An 18,199-nucleotide genomic window follows, 5' to 3' on the forward strand; every position below is an offset into this window, starting at 1 on the left:
CACGTACACCACAATGTTCGCTCAATCCTTCGGTAGTGGGTCCTCTCGTTCTCCGATTCGAGCGCCCACTCCGTCGGCTGTTCGTAGGGGATTGACTCCCACTGTTCGACTGTAGAGGCGCCACTGCCTCCCACTCGACACCGCCCAGGTCGTCCGGAACTGTCTCGGGATCCGCACGTGCTGCGACGCCATCTTGGGTTGGGTCCCCAAGCGAGACCTCTTCTTCCACGAGGATATCCGGTAACGCCCTTCTGCTGCGCGGTCCAGCTTGACCCTGGTTCCGCTCTTCGCTCGCCTTCACCTCCGGAATCTGCGGTGAGCACTGGGTTAACCTACTGCTCCGCAGGGTCGGGGTAGATCGACCTCCTTCCGACCCGCTAGTCGCCACGGCAGTGGGACTCCGGCGATCGGGTTGTCGCGGCACTGGAGACACACGGCTTCGTGTCTCCACACCACGGGGAATGGCATCTCGCCACGGAATACCAGTAGCATGGTACTCCTCCTGCAAGTCCTGTGCCTCTGCCAGCCTGGCACACTCCTCGTCCGAGGACTCTATTTTGCAGTTCGGTCGGGGTATTCCGGTAGGGGACCATCTATGGACTCCTTTCCAGTCACCTCTGCAATGACTGGGCTTCTCCTGCTTGAGAACCCGGTCGGGTTCCGGCTCCATGGGATCTGCACTCTCCCTCCACAGGGCACCCAGAAGCTCCGTTGCCGACGTCGGGGTAGAATGTCTCATCCCTACACTTTGTATTGGCACAAAAGTTTTCATGGGCCACATGTACTGTAGGCTACAGTGAGGGCATCGAGCCTCACTGCCCACGGCTCCACCAGGCAGTCTGCACTGCAGGCAGAGACAGACCACTGTCTCCACACCTTCCGCTCGGATGATCAGGAAGCCTCCTGGAGCCGAGTAGGGGTGGGTTGATATTAAGGGACACTGTTCCACTTTCTCCGCTTGCTCAGCCATGGTCACCAACGGCAGCACTCTTCCTAGTGGTCTGTAGTGATCGATGGCTCTTCGCAACTGAAGTGCAGGGGATGGGTGAGCTGTCCTTCCCCCCACTTCCTCCATCAGCATCCGGTGGAACTTTAGACCACTCCCCCTGGTTGAAACTAGGGGGATGTCTCTCCGCTTTGTAGGCTGACCCAGCACAGGGGCTGAGTGAGTCATAGTCCATGAGGGCGCGGCTCCAGCTTTCGCGCCAAACTCCTCAACTGGGTGGAGTTTCCTCGTTGCCGCCAATCCTGGCCAACAATTTGCAAACTGCAGAGTTGCAAGGCTTTCTGCAGCTGGCCCACGCGGTGTCCCGGGAACGCGGGAACCGCCATTTTGGTAAGTACTGTCCTTTTTTGTATTTGAGGTAGCGTCTGGCTGTTTGTTAATTGGTGTGTAACAAAGTCCATTTCGTTCCTCCCATCGCGCATGGCTGTCGTCCTCACTATTCTCAGGGGTATCATCCCGAGAACAAAAGCATGACAAACACGGCGCAGCCACGGCTTTCACGCCATTTCATAACAAACACACAAGAGTCTCTCCTGTAGCTTGTTCTCCTTCCTCTTCCCGACATCCTGGACCTTCTGCTCCTTGCAGATCCTCCATTCCGACGGTCACTTCTTGTTCACGGTATACTGGATTACTGTACATGGAGCTCCGCTCTGCTGGGCAGCTACCACATCCGTACAATAAACATGCCTAGTGCACCACCTCGTGTACCTAACATACGTTTAACTCGTGTTGCACTACCTCAGGCTAGGCTCACTCTCTCAGTGTCTACTGTATCTCCTTCCTCCCAGTCTGTGCTCCCTTTGGTAAGTGATCTGGAATGGACTAGAGTACTCTATTCCTTCATGCAGTACTTGGGTGTCTACCTGCTGTTGGCTAGCCTAGTGCAGACCCTCTCCAGGATTCCTGACCAAGTTACCAGTCTATCCCTTCAGGCGTCCTACCCCTAGCGCTCCCTCAAGGTGACTCGGACAGCTATAGCCCCTCTCCAGACCCACTCACTCCTCTCAGGTTCCCAGGGTCTCCCTGCGGTTCTTTCCCAACGCAGCACAAAGTGGCAGTATACACTTTCCATGTTTCCTAGCGTGCCTAGCAAAAACCTGTCCTGTTGACAGGTGTATATATCTCTCAGCAGCGCCTCCAATTGTAACGGGTTTATCCCCCCCCCCCCCAATCTCACATTGGCCCGGGTACTTTTGATAACCAACTCCCATTACGTGTGTGTGATGGTGCATCTGTAGGCAACAGAACTCCTGAGTCTCCCGCTTGATGGTAGTAGGGGATTATCAACAGACAGGTGGCTGAGGTAGTGGGTGCGAGTTCAACTTACATCATCTCAGCAGCGCCTCCAATTGTAACGGGTTTAACTCCCCCCCCCCCAATCTCACATTGGCCCGGGTACTCTTGATAACCAACTCCCATTACGTGTGTGTGATGGTGCACCTGTAGGCAACAGAACTCCTGAGTCTCCCGCTTGATGGTAGTAGGGGATTATCAACAGACAGGTGGCTGAGGTAGTGGGTGCGAGTTCAACTTACATCATGTGCAGCGCCTCCACCTCATCAGGATCTATGCTTCCGCAGGGAGATGGTCCTGGTGAGGAACTCCTTCTTGGTGGTGCCACCCACTTGCGAGTAATTTCACACTCACACAGTGGGGGTATCTTTAAACAAGGCATCTTTATTGTTGACGGTGATGTGGCAGACTGCCACATGCAGCTGCCGGCTTTAGCCGCACATCCCTCCGTGCTGTCCCTTCACCAGGTACGCCCTCCTGAATTGAAGTGGGGTTCCCTCTTCTCCTAGGGAGACCCTCTCTGTGCCAGGTCCCTGGACACAGAGTGGCTAGACAGGCTGATTGGTCAACCTGGACCGCTAGTTACTTCACTAGGGTCACAAAGTGTTCCCACAATCCCTTATGCAGGCCATATAAATTCCTAACAGCTTTCCACAGCTGCCAGAACATTGCTAGAACTCTCTGTCGAACACACAGCTTCCACACTGTAGAACCCCTGTAACTAACTGTGTTGTGCCTTATATACTTCAGGAGGCAGTCGCATCCCTGATGTCACTATCCAGGGACTCGGAGCATATAGCCACTCCCCTCCATACATAGGGCACCTCACCATTGGATGAGGGAAAACCTCCATAACTACTGCTGGCATACCTGTTCTTACCAGGACTTACTGCCAACAGAGAGGAAAGTAATATACCATTATTATGCATGGCTATATAAGTAATAACAGAAATGTGTAGTTTATATTTTGGAGATTTATTTCTCGCTATTCCTTTTTACAAAGCAAACCTACATTGGTGTAAAAGCTCTTTGGGGATGGGTCAACTCTTTTATGTGTAACCATGATGTAAAATGGTTGCAGTCATCTCTCCTGCTGACAGTAAGGCCTGGTAAGTAATGGGCATGCCAGCAGTAATCATGGAGGCTTGCCCTCACACCCTGGTGAGGTGCCCTATGTATGGATGGGAGTGGTCACAGGTTCTGACTCCATGGTTAGTGATGTCAGAGTTGTGCCAGCCCCCAAAGGATACATAAGGCACAGCACTGTGTAAAAAGTTAGGTTCTGTAGGAGGAGGAGTAAGAGAAGGAGCAGTTCAAGTGTTATGTTATAGTAGCTGTATAAGGAGACTGTGTCCAGGGACCTGGCACAGAATAAGATATCCCTGCGGGGATAGGGAATCCCTAATTTAGGAGGACATTACCTTTCAAAGGGAAGTGCGGTGAACGATGGAAGGCTGATTACACCCCATTGTGGAGGGCAGCATGGCCCACCGTACAATAAAGATGTTCCTGATTATCAACACTCTCGTGTGCAAGTGTGGAGTTATTGCACAGAGAGGGGCACCACAGAGGAGTTCCTCACCAGGACCATCCCCATGCGGACGCAGGGATCCTGATGAGGTGGAGGCGCTGCACTGGATATAGGTAGGACTCAGCACACTACCTCAGGTGCCTGTCTGGACGGGTCATCCCCATACACCATCATGCGGGAGACTCAGGAGTCCTGTAGCCAACAGGTGCACCACCAGACACAATCACACTGTAATGGGGACTGCTTAGACTACAGGGGCCAATATGAGATTGGGTGGGTCAGGCCAGTTCACAAAAACCGTTACATTTGGAGGCGCTGCTGAGAGACCAGACCTGTCAACATGACAGGCTTTTAGCTAGGTCACTTGGAAACAGGGAGAAGTGTCTGCTGCCACTTTGTGCTGCGTTGGGACGGTGCCTAGGAGTAGTCAGGGGGCTGATGGTGTTTGTCAGTTCGCAGGGACGACCTAGGGGCTGGAAAGGAGTGAGGGGTTTGGAGCCGGGCTATAGCTGACCGAGTCACCTTGAGGTAGTGCTAGTTGGTAGGATGCCAGAAGGGATAGCCTGTTAACGTGGTCAGGAATCCTGGAGAGGGTCTGCGCTAGGCTAACCAAGACAGGTAGACGCCCAAGTACTGCATGGAAGAGCCAGAGTACTCTAGCCCATTCCAGATCACTTACCGTAGGGAGCACAGACTGGGAGGAAGGAGTCACAGCAGACACTGAGGGAGTGAGCCTAGCCTGAGGTAGTGCAACATGAGTCCAGCCTACATTAGGTACACATGTGGTGGTGCATCAGGGCAATCTTTATTGTACCGGTGTGGTGGCTGCCCCGCAGAACGGAGCCCCATGTACGATAACTGTTATGAGAGGATGTCGACCCCAAGAATGGAGGATCCGCGTGGTGCGGATAGTCCAAAATGGCGACCGGAGGCTGATGGGGAGAGCACACGTGGCGTGTGCCCCACTGAAGAGCAAACTGTTGCTGAAATGTCCCTTACAAGCCTGCTCTGGAGTGGGGCGAAAGCTGTGGCCGCCCCGTTTTGGTCCTGCCTAGGACACCGAGGCGCCCCCCTGGAGGAATGTGCTGAGGACATTGTGGTAACCGGGGAAGAACACAGTGAGAATGAATGTCAGTTGACTAGCAAACAGATGAACGCTACCTCATTCATAGATCGGACTGACAGTGCTACCCAAAATGGCGGCTCCCGCTTCCCTGGGAGACCGCGTGGGACAGTTGCAGGAAATTCTGCTAGTTCAGGACTTACAGAGAGTTGGCCGGGAGCAGCGCGAACAGGAGAGCCCCGCCCTGATGGGGGGTATGGCGCGAAAGCTGTGGCCGCGCCTTCATGGACAGTGACTCACTCAGCCCCAGTGCTGAGCCAACCGATTAGTCTGTGGGACCCTCCCCTGATTTCCACCAGGGGGAGTGGCTTTCAACTATGGCCTGTGGGTATGCATCCATTGGGCCCAGGGACTGATGTACGGACGGCGCCACTACCTGAAGTAGTTCCGGCCGCGGAGGTAGCGTGCAAAAAGGAGGGATATTTTGCACGCAAGGCAGCTGCAAGGAAAAGGCTGGAATTGGCGGCAAAAGAAGAACCCCACCCTGTTGGGGACAAGGGCGCGAAAACTCTGACCGCGCCCGCTAGGACTGAGAAGGGCGTGGCCTTAATTAAGGGGCATCCTATTCCCTTGTGGGACCCGCCCATAATTACTACCATTGGGGGCGGGTTTCAACTGTGTCAGAGCAAGGAGGAGCCGAACCAGGGAGTGGCTGGCCCTGCAACTTCTACTAGTCAGTCGCGAGGAACCAGTTTCCAGGACAGACCTGTGCAACGAGTGGCTCCCACTAAAAGCATGGCCTGTTCCTCGACTGTGACCACCATGGTGTCCACACAGCCCTACGCAGTGCCCGGCGGGGTACTGGTGGTCAGGGTGGCCAGCACAGAGACTGTGGTGGGGCTCTGCCTACAATGCAGGCTGCCCGGAGGTACTGTGAACACGGCAGCACGCTGTCCACAATGTGGGACGCAATACCTTTGGCCGATGCCTATGTTCGTGCCCATACAATTTAATGACCCCCCGGGGGATACGGCTAGGCTGTCCGCCGAGTCCCCTGGTGCACTGTTGCTTAAAAGTGCAGGTCCCGGAGAAAAGGGATCGGAGCCGATCTAATCGGCTGGGTCTGGAGTGAACGTGAACGAACCGGTCGGTCAGTACACCGACCGAGAAGGTAGAAGACGATCGCCCCGATCGGTGACCCCTAAGCCGGGGAAAGGAGACTCCTCCGACGAGGACCTACGCGAACTATCGGAGATCAAGGCGGCCTCCGGTAAGGAGAAAGGGAGAACGACACCCCTCGCCGTGAGTAGCGGTAGGGAGAGTCGGGCGTCACCCGCAGATCGGCGGGTCGAGAGGCGGAGTCCTTCCGTCCCAGGGACCGGCGGATCCGGCGGCAACGGGCGAGACACGCCTAACCCCCTGCGGAGTGGTAAGAACAGCCCTTGTACTTAGCTCCGGTCGCAGGCGTAACGGAGGAGAGGCTGTGCCAGGCCCGGACAGCACGTGCAGAGGCGGCGGAAGAGCTTCCGGGTGTCATCGTGGAGGAAGAGATCCCGCATGGGGGTCCCACCCAAGATGGCGGCACATCCGGATCCGGTGAGGACGTCACGTCCGGCAAAAACAGCGAAGCGGTCGGAAGGGGAGAAGCAACGCTTCGGCGATCAGGTGGATGTTCCCGATCACCACAAAGAACCAGGAGCTGGCCAGCTGAGCAGCAAACTGCGGAGGGTGAGCTCTCGTCCCTTGAACAGTCGACTGATAGCCGGGAACGGGTCGTAACCCCGTGGCGGCCTATCGCTTGCCCCTACGCCCAACTCCACGCCCTAGATAAAGCCCCTGCCCCGATCACTTGTCCCCGGGAGTCCCCGCCTAGTTTGGAGCTGGTGGAGGTGTCTTTGGGGGTGGATGAGGAACGGACTGGGGAGAGACTAAGCAGTTGCGCTTCGGAGGGTATTTCCAGAGGTGGAGGGCAACTGGGTAAAGCAGCGGTGGGCCGGTGGTTGCCCCACGCACCCGAGAAATCAGAAGGGAAGGCCTCGGGGTCATCTCGGTGGTCCACGCCGCGGTCTGAAAGGACATCGGGGGTATTTTCATGGGGGGATGCGGAGGAAGGTGACTCTGTGGACTCGAACAGATTCAAAGAAACACGGTGGTGGGCTCCCTTATTTGAGGGATATGTGGCTTGGATGGATCGTACGCGATTCCTTATCCGAAGGGAGGACGTGGTGGATTACTGGTGGGCCGTAGGGGAATTCACACCTGTGCAAAGGGATAGGGAACTACAAGAGAGGTGGTTTAAGATAGAGCGCAGGGAAATAGAGCCAATGGGACCTGATATCATCTCAGACCCCGTAGACCCTGATGAACCCCTATCATGGGTGCTGCCTGGACGAGCAGGGAATGCAGAGCTGACCAGAATAAGCAGGGCTGAGAGGGCCATTGTCGCCAAGTACAAGGCGTCCCACGGGTTGGAGTACCCGTATGTCCCAGAACCCCTCATGGAGGAGATTGAAGAGAATAGGGACAGGTGGTTAAGAGAAACGATAGAAATGTACATGATAAATAAAGGGGGTGCAATAACTGGGAAAAAGGCTGAGGACCGGATAGAACACCTGATGAGGGTTTGGAGTATTGGGCGGAATATTCATAAACACAGGGTGACCTATAGACCTGAGAGGGGATTGCCGCGCCACTATCATGTTACCGTTATAGACATGGGTGGTCGGGAGGTCAAAAAGCCTGACCCTAGTCACTACTTTTAGGAGGTACAGGATATATATATTGTTGTGTGAGCTCGCGGCTGCTGGACGGGGCGGGTTTGGCGCAATGATATGTTGAATAATGTTGTATTCTTTGATGATGTGTGTGTTCCCATTTTACAGTGCTTCCTGGAGAAAGGTACTTCAAATTTAGGTCCCAGCCCGGGACGGTGGGATTCACCAGGGGGAGAATGTAACCATAATATAAAATGGTTGCAGTCATCTCTCCTGCTGACAGTAAGGCCTGGTAAGTAATGGGCATGCCAGCAGTAATCATGGAGGTTTGCCCTCACACCCTGGTGAGGTGCCCTATGTATGGATGGGAGTGGTCACAGGTTCTGACTCCATGGTTAGTGATGTCAGAGTTGTGCCAGCCCCCAAAGGATACATAAGGCACAGCACTGTGTCAAAAGTTAGGTTCTGTAGGAGGAGGAGTAAGAGAAGGAGCAGTTCAAGTGTTATGTTATAGTAGCTGTATAAGGAGACTGTGTCCAGGGACCTGGCACAGAATAAGATATCCCTGCGGGGATAGGGAATCCCTAATTTAGGAGGACATTACCTTTCAAAGGGAAGTGCGGTGAACGATGGAAGGCTGATTACACCCCATTGTGGCAGCATGGCCCACCGTACAATAAAGATGTTCCTGATTATCAACACTCTCGTGTGCAAGTGTGGAGTTATTGCACAGAGAGGGGCACCTCAGAGGAGTTCCTCACCAGGACCACCCCCATGCGGACGCAGGGATCCTGATGAGGTGGAGGCGCAGCACTGGATATAGGTAGGACTCAGCACACTACCTCAGCTGCCTGTCTGGACGGGTCATCCCCATACACCATCATGCGGGAGACTCAGGAGTCCTGTAGCCAACAGGTGCACCACCAGACACAATCACACTGTAATGGGGACTGGTTAGACCACAGGGGCCAATATGAGATTGGGTGGGTCAGGCCAGTTCACAAAAACCGTTACATATGTATTATTTACTTGCTGTTCATATACCCACTGTTTGTACATTATTTCCCCTGTATTTATATATTGTAAACCCCTTCGCACATGGTGCTATATAAATCAAATGAGAAATAAATACGAGTATATCATTTTTGTTTCAAAACAGTTTGATAGAAAACGTTATAAATGTAAATATTGATAAAGTGATTGTCTCGGCATTTGGTTCACATTAAAGCAGCAGTCCAAGCAATATCCTACATGTGTGTTTTTAATAAATCATTTCTGTACTATGAGAAAATACTTGTAGCATTAAAAAAAACAAAAACAAAAAAAGAATATTTTAAAGACATTTGTAATGTTTCTAAGGCCAAGTTCAGGGTAGATGCTACAGACGCTTGCGTCCGTGCGCGCCTCCCCCGGGTGCTCCTGCAGCCCGGCGATCTGTGCCCAGGCTGCAAGAGTTGGGCCGCAGCGTTTGGGGGCGGGGCGAACGTGTCACGGAGCTGGTTCGCTGAACCAGCTCACGTGACGTGACTGCCGCCCAAAATATTTCGGATTGTAGCGGCAAAGTATAGCAGCGTCAACGCTGCACTTTTCCGCCGGCGGAGATTTCAGTTTGAACACTCCCACCTAAAAACCCGAACTTGCGACGACGTGCGCGCGCACGTCGCGTAGCAGCCACCCTGAACTAGGCCTAATGTAGGAAGCATTTCCAAAGTGACAGCCCCCTTCCCCTTCTGATAGGCTCTGGCTTGAGACCCGCCCTCTCTCTAGCAGTGAACCAATTGTATCTACTGTAGTAACTGCCCAGTCACTCATATTCTAGGAACTACATTGCCCAAAATGCTGTGCAAGAACAGAATTAAATAACCCGGAGCAAGTGATCTGATAATAATAATAATAATAATATTACAGTCGATTACAGGAGAACGGATCGATCTGCAGCTTAGCTAATCACTTGTCAATGTGCAGACTGTATTGATACACATATTGAATGGGAAAAAAATATATGTATTTGTAACACACTTTCTCTCCCCCACCCCCGTTCCCCCCACCTCCTCCCCCCCCGTACCTCCTCCTCCCCCGCCCCCCGTTCCCCACACCTCCTACTCCCCCTACCCCCCCCCCCCCCCCGGCTCGCCCACCTCCCCCCTAATCGCAGATAGGGGCCATGTGGGGAAATCTACATGTATTACCAGGTGTGGTGCAATACCTGTCAGGCTCACAGGAGGCCTGAACCTCTGCCGCTGGGAGCCTGGGGTGTATCCTGGAACGATATTTACAGCGCCTCCACCTGTGCAGGATTCTTGAGTGTAGAATAATTCTTGACACAGGAACCACATACAGTAACCACTTACACCAGATGATGGATAAAACAGTTTACTATATGCACACAGAGCCATTTAACAATATAACCATATGACAATAGTGTCACCCTATAACACTGGGCCTCACAGGGCCATAACCCAACACCATATCCCCCAACACTGTGTACCCAAGTGTCCCAAACCCACCCATTGTGAGACAGCGCTGCCCACTAGTTTAAGATGATGGTTGGTGCACGTGTTGTGAGGAAGGTACTTGCCGGGTGTGTCTACACCCGGGCGCGCAGATGCTTTGCTTGGAATCCCTTGATCTAGAAGGATGATCCCCCAGTCGTGATCCGCCTCTGCGTGGGGTGGTATCCCACTGGACTGTCCCACCATGAAGATTGTCTCTTATCTTGAGTGGTGTGTGATCCCAGACACGATGATCAGGGCTGCGCAGCAGATGAACTGTGTCCCTGAAATTAGCAAATAACTAAAGGGGCAGGGTCCCTTCCTAAGGGCCTGTCCCTGTAGCAACCACAATCTAGGTTATAGGATTGGGGACTAACTGGGGCCTAGGGGGGTAACTTGGCCTAGTGCAGGGGCTACTGCTCCCTGCATATACAACCTCCCCTAACCTACTCCCAGCTCTGACTGACTTCCTGTCTCTCAGCGCGCAAAATGTATCTCCTTGCAGCAGGAGAATCTGTAAGCCCTATTGGCTGTCTGGCTGCATGTGATAGGGATCATAGGGCAGTCTCCAGAGGCTTGTGGGTAATGTAATCCCCGCGGGACTTCTTTACTATTGGGGCCGTGTGCGCTATCTTTAATGCGCATGCGCGACTTTGTAATGGCCACCGCTAGCTCTAACTGTGCATGCGCCAAGTGTAATGGCCGCCTATGCTTCTGCGCATGCGCAAGCCTCCGCGCGTGCGCGCGCATACACAAAATGGCGGCGCTCTTTGGAGAGGGCCTGTCACCCGTCACACTCCCTCTGCAAACTCCCCTGCATCACGGAGGTAAGGGGAGTGAAAACGGAGGTCTGGGGGTCATAGGGGTCCTGGCTACATATATATATTTTTTAAACAGCAGCTTGAACTGCAGCTTTATAGCAACAGTTCCCATTGCTTGTTTGTTTTCTGCCACCCTCCATTTTTTGTTTACAGCATTGGTACGAGGAGTGCGTGGTATTTTCAGCTCTGGTGTTTTCTCTCCCACCCCCTGGTTCCTGAGATACATACTGGGGAAGTTAGTGGTGTCTGGGCCAAGTCCTCTGGAAACACAATGGCGGTTGAAATCTTCAGTGTCACAGGCCAATGGGAAGCTGCAACGTCATCCGTTTTAAAAACCCAAGAATTACTGGCTATACCTTTACCAATACGTTCAGCTCTGGTGGAGACCTGGTTCCCACACTGTAAAAAAAAAAAAAAGGAGAGAAGTGTAACACTGTCAAGCGCTCAGGCGTGTTACTGGATAAATAAACACTTGATGGTGTTAATGGCTGTAAGGGAAACAAAACGGAGCATGGAGGAAACCACTATGAAGGTCGGGGCTCAGGGGCAGTAAGCTTACCCCTGTCAGCTCATCCATCTTGGGTCTAATTGCTCCTTTGCTTCGGTTCCCACAGCGTGCATCCGGCAAGGAAAGCATATGAAGAGAGGAAGAGGTAATCCGGTGCCACAGCAAACAGCAAGTCTAACTCCAACTCCGGTAGTACAAAAAGCTTTATTGAACACACACTAAAAACAGCAGACTGCAACACAGCCTCCTCCTCTACGCGTTTCACGCTATGATAGCGCTTCGTCTGGGAGTCCAGCGTGAAACGCGTAGAGGAGGAGGCTGTGTTGCAGTCTGCTGTTTTTAGTGTGTGTTCAATAAAGCTTTTTGTACTACCGGAGTTGGAGTTAGACTTGCTGTTTGCTGTGGCATCGGATTACCTCTCCCTCTCTTTGTAAAAAAAAAAAAAAAGGGGCCTGGTAGGGGCTGCTTAGCAAAATGGTTAAAAGATTGACTGGTTGAGAGAACTAGGGGTCAGCATTGGGTCACAAACTTACTATACTGGTCCTTTTTTCTGTTCCCCTGATGTAGCTCATCACATCTTCTGTCTTCACATCATAGTATTAAATATCTTGGTGTCATAGGAATCTGTAAATAAGGTGACTGTTGGAAGCGCTGTCTATTTCTGTCTGGAATAAATGTTGCAAAGTGTTTGCATCATATAAGTGTATTTCAGTGTAATGAACTGAATTGCATCTATCTGGGTGTGTTGCTGTATTGTGAACTAGATGTGTATACCAAACCAGCGCTTACATCAAATACAGTTCAAATAGAACACACCCCGTGATCAGTGTAGATGTTGCAAAAATATTTTTGCAGTGACAAATCAATAAAAAATAGGTAATACTTCGCTGCTTAAACCCTTAAAGGATTGGATTCTCTCAACCCCACACAAGTCGTAGTCCAGAAGTATTGGGGAGCGCAGATGTATGTAAAATAAAACACATACAGAATATAGTGCAATATGTTAACACAAATACTTATGATGTGAATATCAAGTTCTGTGCAGTGGGTACTCACAGATTCCCAAATCTTTAAAAGCGTGTCCCAATAAATATTGGTGAAAAAGCTGTCTGTGTGTCTTCTGTCTCTGAATGCAATGCACCTATGGGGTCAGGTTACCTTCCCTGGTTAAATGAATGAACACCACATAGTATATACAGTACTGCTAAAAGAATGTATCTCTCACGCAAAAGTGAAAATACACTCACATGGTTTCAATGATCAAAGAGCCTTAAAAACAATAGCTGAAGCTGTGACCGGTCAGGATCTCTGGGCGTTCTCTCTGCCCTCTTCTCGATCTCCACTGTTCCTTCCCGTCCTGTGCAGTTTTTACAATCAAAATGGCCTTTAGGTAATTCAAGCCAATTTGTGGATGTTTTCTTCTTTCTTATTGTACTAGGTGCAACCTTATTTTTGATATTGGATGCTTTTTTGAAGATGAACTGTGGTCTATCAGGGATATGTTCAGTTAAGATCGGGTCATTTTTTAGTATGTGCCAGGGTTTGTTAAAAATTTGCTGAATTTTACCTGCATCTTTATTATATTGGGTTATAAAGGGAGTATCCATTTTTTTAGGGATAAGTTCTGTCTTCTTTGGACCTAGTATAGATTTTCTTTCTATTGCTATAGTCTTCTCCAGTGCTCGATTCATATTTGTACTATCATAGTTCCTCTCCTTAAATTTTTTCGTTAGAGTTCCAGCTTGTTCAAGAAATACACTGTTCTCAGAACAATTCCTTTTTATCCTTCTATATTGGCTGAAGGGAATATTTTTGATCCACTTGTCGTGATGACAGCTTGACTGAAGGATGAAGTTATTAGTCTACTTCCTTAAAATACGTTTTGGTTTTAATTGTGTCATTTTCAATGTATATTGTCAAATCTAAGAAATTCACTTCCAATTCACTTATGGTAGATAAATTTGAGATTGACTGTGTTGGTATTAATGTATATGAGGAAGTCATCCAAGCATTTTTTAGGGCCTTTCCATATGAAGATGATGTCATCTATGTATCTATTCCAGGACACCAGATTCTCCCCCAGTCCCACCCATGACCAAATATGGTCTTCCTCCCATGCGCTCATGAAGAGGTTGGCGTAACTGGGGTCGAATCTGGGACCCATCGCTGTGCCACATAGTTGTAAGTAGAATACTTAATCGAACCAGAAAAAAATCCTCTTTAATATAAATTCCATGCATTCTAATATAAACCTTATCTGTAGATCTGGCAGATCTCCACTATCCTGCAGAACCCTTTTCACTGCTCCACATCTGTCATTGTGATTAATTGAGATATATAAGACGGTTACATCCGAAGTAACCAGGAATTAACCCTTTTCCCATTTAATTTTATCTAACATCCGAAGGACATCACTGGTGTCTTTTAAATAAGATCTTTGTTGTTTGACATAAATCTGCAAGAAGCTATCTATGAATTTTGATAAATTTGCTGTCATGGATCATATGCTAGATATTATAGGTGTACCTGGGGGATTCTTTTTATCCTTATGTATTTTGGGTAGAAAGTAGAAGACAAGGAAGCTGGGATCCTCAACTTTGAGGAAATTGAACTTGTTTTCTTCCGGGATTCCCTGTCTTCTACCCTCCTCTAATAGAGAATATAATTCCTGTTTGAACACATGACTAGGATCTTTGTCCAGTTTTTTATATGTGTTATTATCCCCCAGTATTCTAGCAGCTGAAAGAAGCTGCTAGAATAGGTGCTTGTGCTGTTTTAACTTTTTGGCTGTCATGCCCTAATAAAATCAATTTTATCGTCAACGACCAGCCTCATTTTTCAACATTTGCGGTGCCCAATCTTTTCCCGACAAATACTTCTTCTATCGCATTTTGGAGCACGCTCTGGGACGGCATATAGGCTACAGCCCATACTTTCCAGGCAGCAGTGGATTTTGGCCGACGGAGTGCGTTATGGTGAGGATGGATCGTAGACTGCAGCCCTCGCGGTGATCGTGGTGTGTCAGCGGGATACCGGCGGAAGCGAGTCGCCGATGGATGACGTCACAGTGGTGCCCTCACTCCGTGTGAGTTCGCCGGGAGAAGAGGTGTTAGCGCTACCGATGCCCCGCGTGTGACCTGATACACCATCCACTGAAGAACGGAAGATACGGATATCGGTCCCAAGCTAAGTGCCCCCCCCCCCTTTACTTGACTTACGCACTTGAGTATACCTCCGTTATACACTGTGTATAAAGGACTGGCATAGAGTTCATCATTACCGTGCTGTTCCAGACACGGAGAGGTCTTTTCTCATGATTTGTTATTGGGGGACATTTTTGGATTTCAGCTGGTGACTGTTCATGTTCACTTACCCACACCATGGCCACTTCCACCCACAAGACTCTAATTTTTTGCCGTCCCACAACATTGAACTTGTCCAATCAATTTCACAACCTCTACCTTAGTGTATTGGAGCACACTCAGGGGAGATTCTCTCTCCCCATTTTCTATCAATCCTAACGCCATTCTCACATCTATACTGCATTGTGCAGTATGGGGATGATGTACTTTTACAAATGGCCACAAGAGAGCAGCATTACTCTTACGTCTTAAATTGAATCGTGCAAAATGACTGTTATAAGAGCCTCTGTCTTATATTTGGGAGTTCTCATTAAAGCTGGGGCTAGAACGCAACATCCCCACAAAATACAACGAATTCAGAGATTGTCTCCCTAGACCACCAAACACGTACAGTACCACACTCTGTCTATTATTAGTACTTATTGGGTATTTGCAGAGATTTTATAGAAGGTTGTGCGGACAAAAATAGACCTTTGTTAATACAACAAATAAAAATAGACCTTTGTTAATACAACAAATAAAAATAGACCTTTGTATAACCTTCTAAAGGGGGGAGAGAATGACACTGAGAAAGTTCCCTTACCTTGGGACGAGTCTTGTGAACAGGGATCCACTCATTTTAAATTGGCAATACAACAAGCCCTTCAAAATCTAGACCCAAATCTGCCCTTTGCATACAGGTCTATGCATCTGTAGATGCAATTACTGCAGTTCTGCTGCAAAGAGACAAGGACAGTGGGTACAGACTGGTTATTTCTGGAGCACTGAAAGTGATGGTAGGGTCAACCTGGCCAGCGCATTAAAGGCTAAGCCCGGCAGTTGACCCTACCTGTCAAGATGGATGCCTAGGTTACAGGCTGAAAGACCATCTTATTGCAGCCAACATGGCTGACCAGTGTGCTTTGCAATGGGCTGGTAATTCACTTAGTCAGCCAGCACAAAAAGGAATCTGGACCTGCTATCCACATGTGGGCTGGGCGAGGTGCTTGGGACACTGGAGAAGTGGGGAGGAGCATTTACTCAGGTCTGGGGAACATATACTTCAAAAGCGGGAGTCGTTGTTCATCCCAGACTCTGACGCATCTATCTCTACAGAACGTATGAGGCTTAAACTGGAAACTGAGGCCGGGGTCCTAGCTCCAACCGACTCAGTTTGTGGAAAGAAATCCCCCTAAGGGTAACCCTGATCAAAGTAAAAGCGCATAAAAAACAGACAGTGTTAATCTTAATGCTGAATACAACAATAAGGAAGGAGAGTTAGCAACAATTGCAGCTATCGCCGGTGTAAGGTGGATACCCTATGATAATGATGATGAAGGCCAACAAGCCTGGGCTATGCATGAATTTGATCTGACATATGAACAGCAATATGGGGTTAGCTCTCTCAATGTAACACCACAGGGATCACTACAAACAGAACAAGAGAAGGACAGAGCTGCTCAAAATTCCAAATAATCTTAAACATTGAGACAGCTAACCAGGATTAAACCTAGAAGAAGGGATGTTATTTAGGATAGAGGGTGGGAAACTGAAATACCTCCCACCTGCAAGGGTTAGAAAAGACCTATTCAAAGAAAATCACAGAGCATGCTGGGAAGGATACCGCTACTAAAACAGTCAAGGAAAAATATTGGTGGGAGAATTTGGTGGGTTCAGTACAGGAACTTGTGCAGGAATGTTTAATTTGTTCTCAGGGGAACCTTAGGCCAAAGGGACAGAGGCCTGCACAGGCCTGCACAGGTCAAAGTTCCGGTGGCTGAAGTACCATGGTGTAACCTTCAAATTCATTTTTTATGACCGCTCCCTATCACTTCAGGAGGATACGGTGATTATGGGCATCTTTTTAAATGGGTAGAGAGGCTTTACCAACAAAAAGGGATAATGCCAAGAGCACAGCAAAGGCTCTTTGGGAGCAAGTGTTCTCCAGATGGGGGTTCCCTAAAGTAATTGAGAATGATCGGGGAAGTGTGTAACCTGCTGGGAATCCAGCAGCATTTTTATATCTCTTACCACCCACTGTCATCACGGATGGTGGCGTGTATGAATCGCATCCTTAAGGAAACATTGACGAGGCTGGTAATTGAATGTGGTAAAAACAGGTTGTTTCACCTTCCAGTTATCCTAATGGCTATTAGGGGAAGTGTCAGTAAAAGTACAAGACTCCCCCATTTCCGCTTACGACAGGTAGAGAAATCAATCTCAGACATTCAGCAGATCCACAACTCTCTATTCCCATGAAAGAAGCCGTTGCTAAGGATCAATTCGTGAAACCGCTCCAAGAACAAGCATCAAAATATCTGCAGTTTGCAGCTCACAATACGGCTCCCCCCGAGAAACAGACTATAAAGCCTCCCTACTCTCAATGTGGGAGATAAGGTTATGGGGAAACATTTTGCACATACATCCCCTGGAGAGGCAAATTCTGAGGGACCCTACACAGTCCTGCAGACACACAGTGAGCAAGGGGTTAAACTAAAAGTAACAAGAAAACCACTGAAGGTACTTAAAGCAACAGTAGAGCCCCCCAAGATGTGCAAACTCTTCAAAACATGGGGCAAAGAGAGATGCGTACATGTAGATGAATGCAAAATGGACCTGCCTAGCTTAAACGCTAAGAATTGATATGGCATTTGTGATCACATAATCCGTGAGATCTGGATCCGTGGATGTCAGAGTTTTCTACTTTAACAATTGGAGCCATGCTTGGTATTGGACTCCCCTTTGCTCTTATGAAGGAGAAAGACTGTCCTATGAACACTTATGGGAGTAGTGCAAATTGCAGCCACCTCCTTACCGACAATCGCCACCGTTCTGGTAATGACATGAAAGACACAATTGTTGAAACTAATTTAATTGTGCAGTTTCTTTTGGTGACGAACTGTTCCAATTCACGTGATTCTGTTTTACGGGTGATTGATGAAAGAGGTTTGGAAAACTTTACGAAATGTACCGTTAACCTGTAAGTGGTGATAATATGAGGCAATACCTGCCCCTTAACCCGTCTATACAAGGATTCCCTTGTGATAAGGTAATTACCAAGTGTACAGTTGCAGAGAAACGATCAAATGTTTTTCCGAAATGTCAGTATACCACAATACCAATAAACGTCACAACCTGGACAGGCGATTGGAGAATTAACACATTTAAAAAAGCTCCCAGGTGTGAAATTCTCTTATCGGCAAGTAATTGCACCCTGCGAGAAAGCTGGAAATTTATAGTTGGGAACAAGGGGATAATGCAAATACAGTAATAGTTCCCAAAAATGAATCTGACACGGTTAAACAGCAGGTTCAGACCCCGCTTTCTCTATAGGCATTATATAAACATCCATTTGAAGAAGGAGGAACAATTCAGGTTAAACCGGACTGCCAAAAGGTTAAAGTATTGGATAGATCGATCACTAAAT

General features: G+C 49.1%; 1 long non-coding RNA gene across 2 annotated transcripts; it reads right to left on the bottom strand.

Moving 5' to 3' along the window:
* Positions 1-9,977: 9,977 nt before the first annotated feature.
* Positions 9,978-14,485, bottom strand: LOC142497589 (uncharacterized). 2 transcript variants are annotated; one of them, XR_012802286.1, is made up of 3 exons: positions 12,679-14,485; positions 11,965-12,055; positions 9,978-11,322 (listed from the first exon to the last, which is right to left on the bottom strand). It is a non-coding gene; the product is annotated as an uncharacterized LOC142497589 (long non-coding RNA). The 2 variants fall into 2 exon arrangements; XR_012802287.1 differs by having other exon boundaries at positions 11,965-12,096.
* Between the last annotated feature and the right edge of the window lie 3,714 nt (positions 14,486-18,199).

This window comes from Ascaphus truei, chromosome 6 (assembly GCF_040206685.1).
Source record: "Ascaphus truei isolate aAscTru1 chromosome 6, aAscTru1.hap1, whole genome shotgun sequence".
Lineage (NCBI taxonomy): Eukaryota > Metazoa > Chordata > Amphibia > Anura > Ascaphidae > Ascaphus > Ascaphus truei.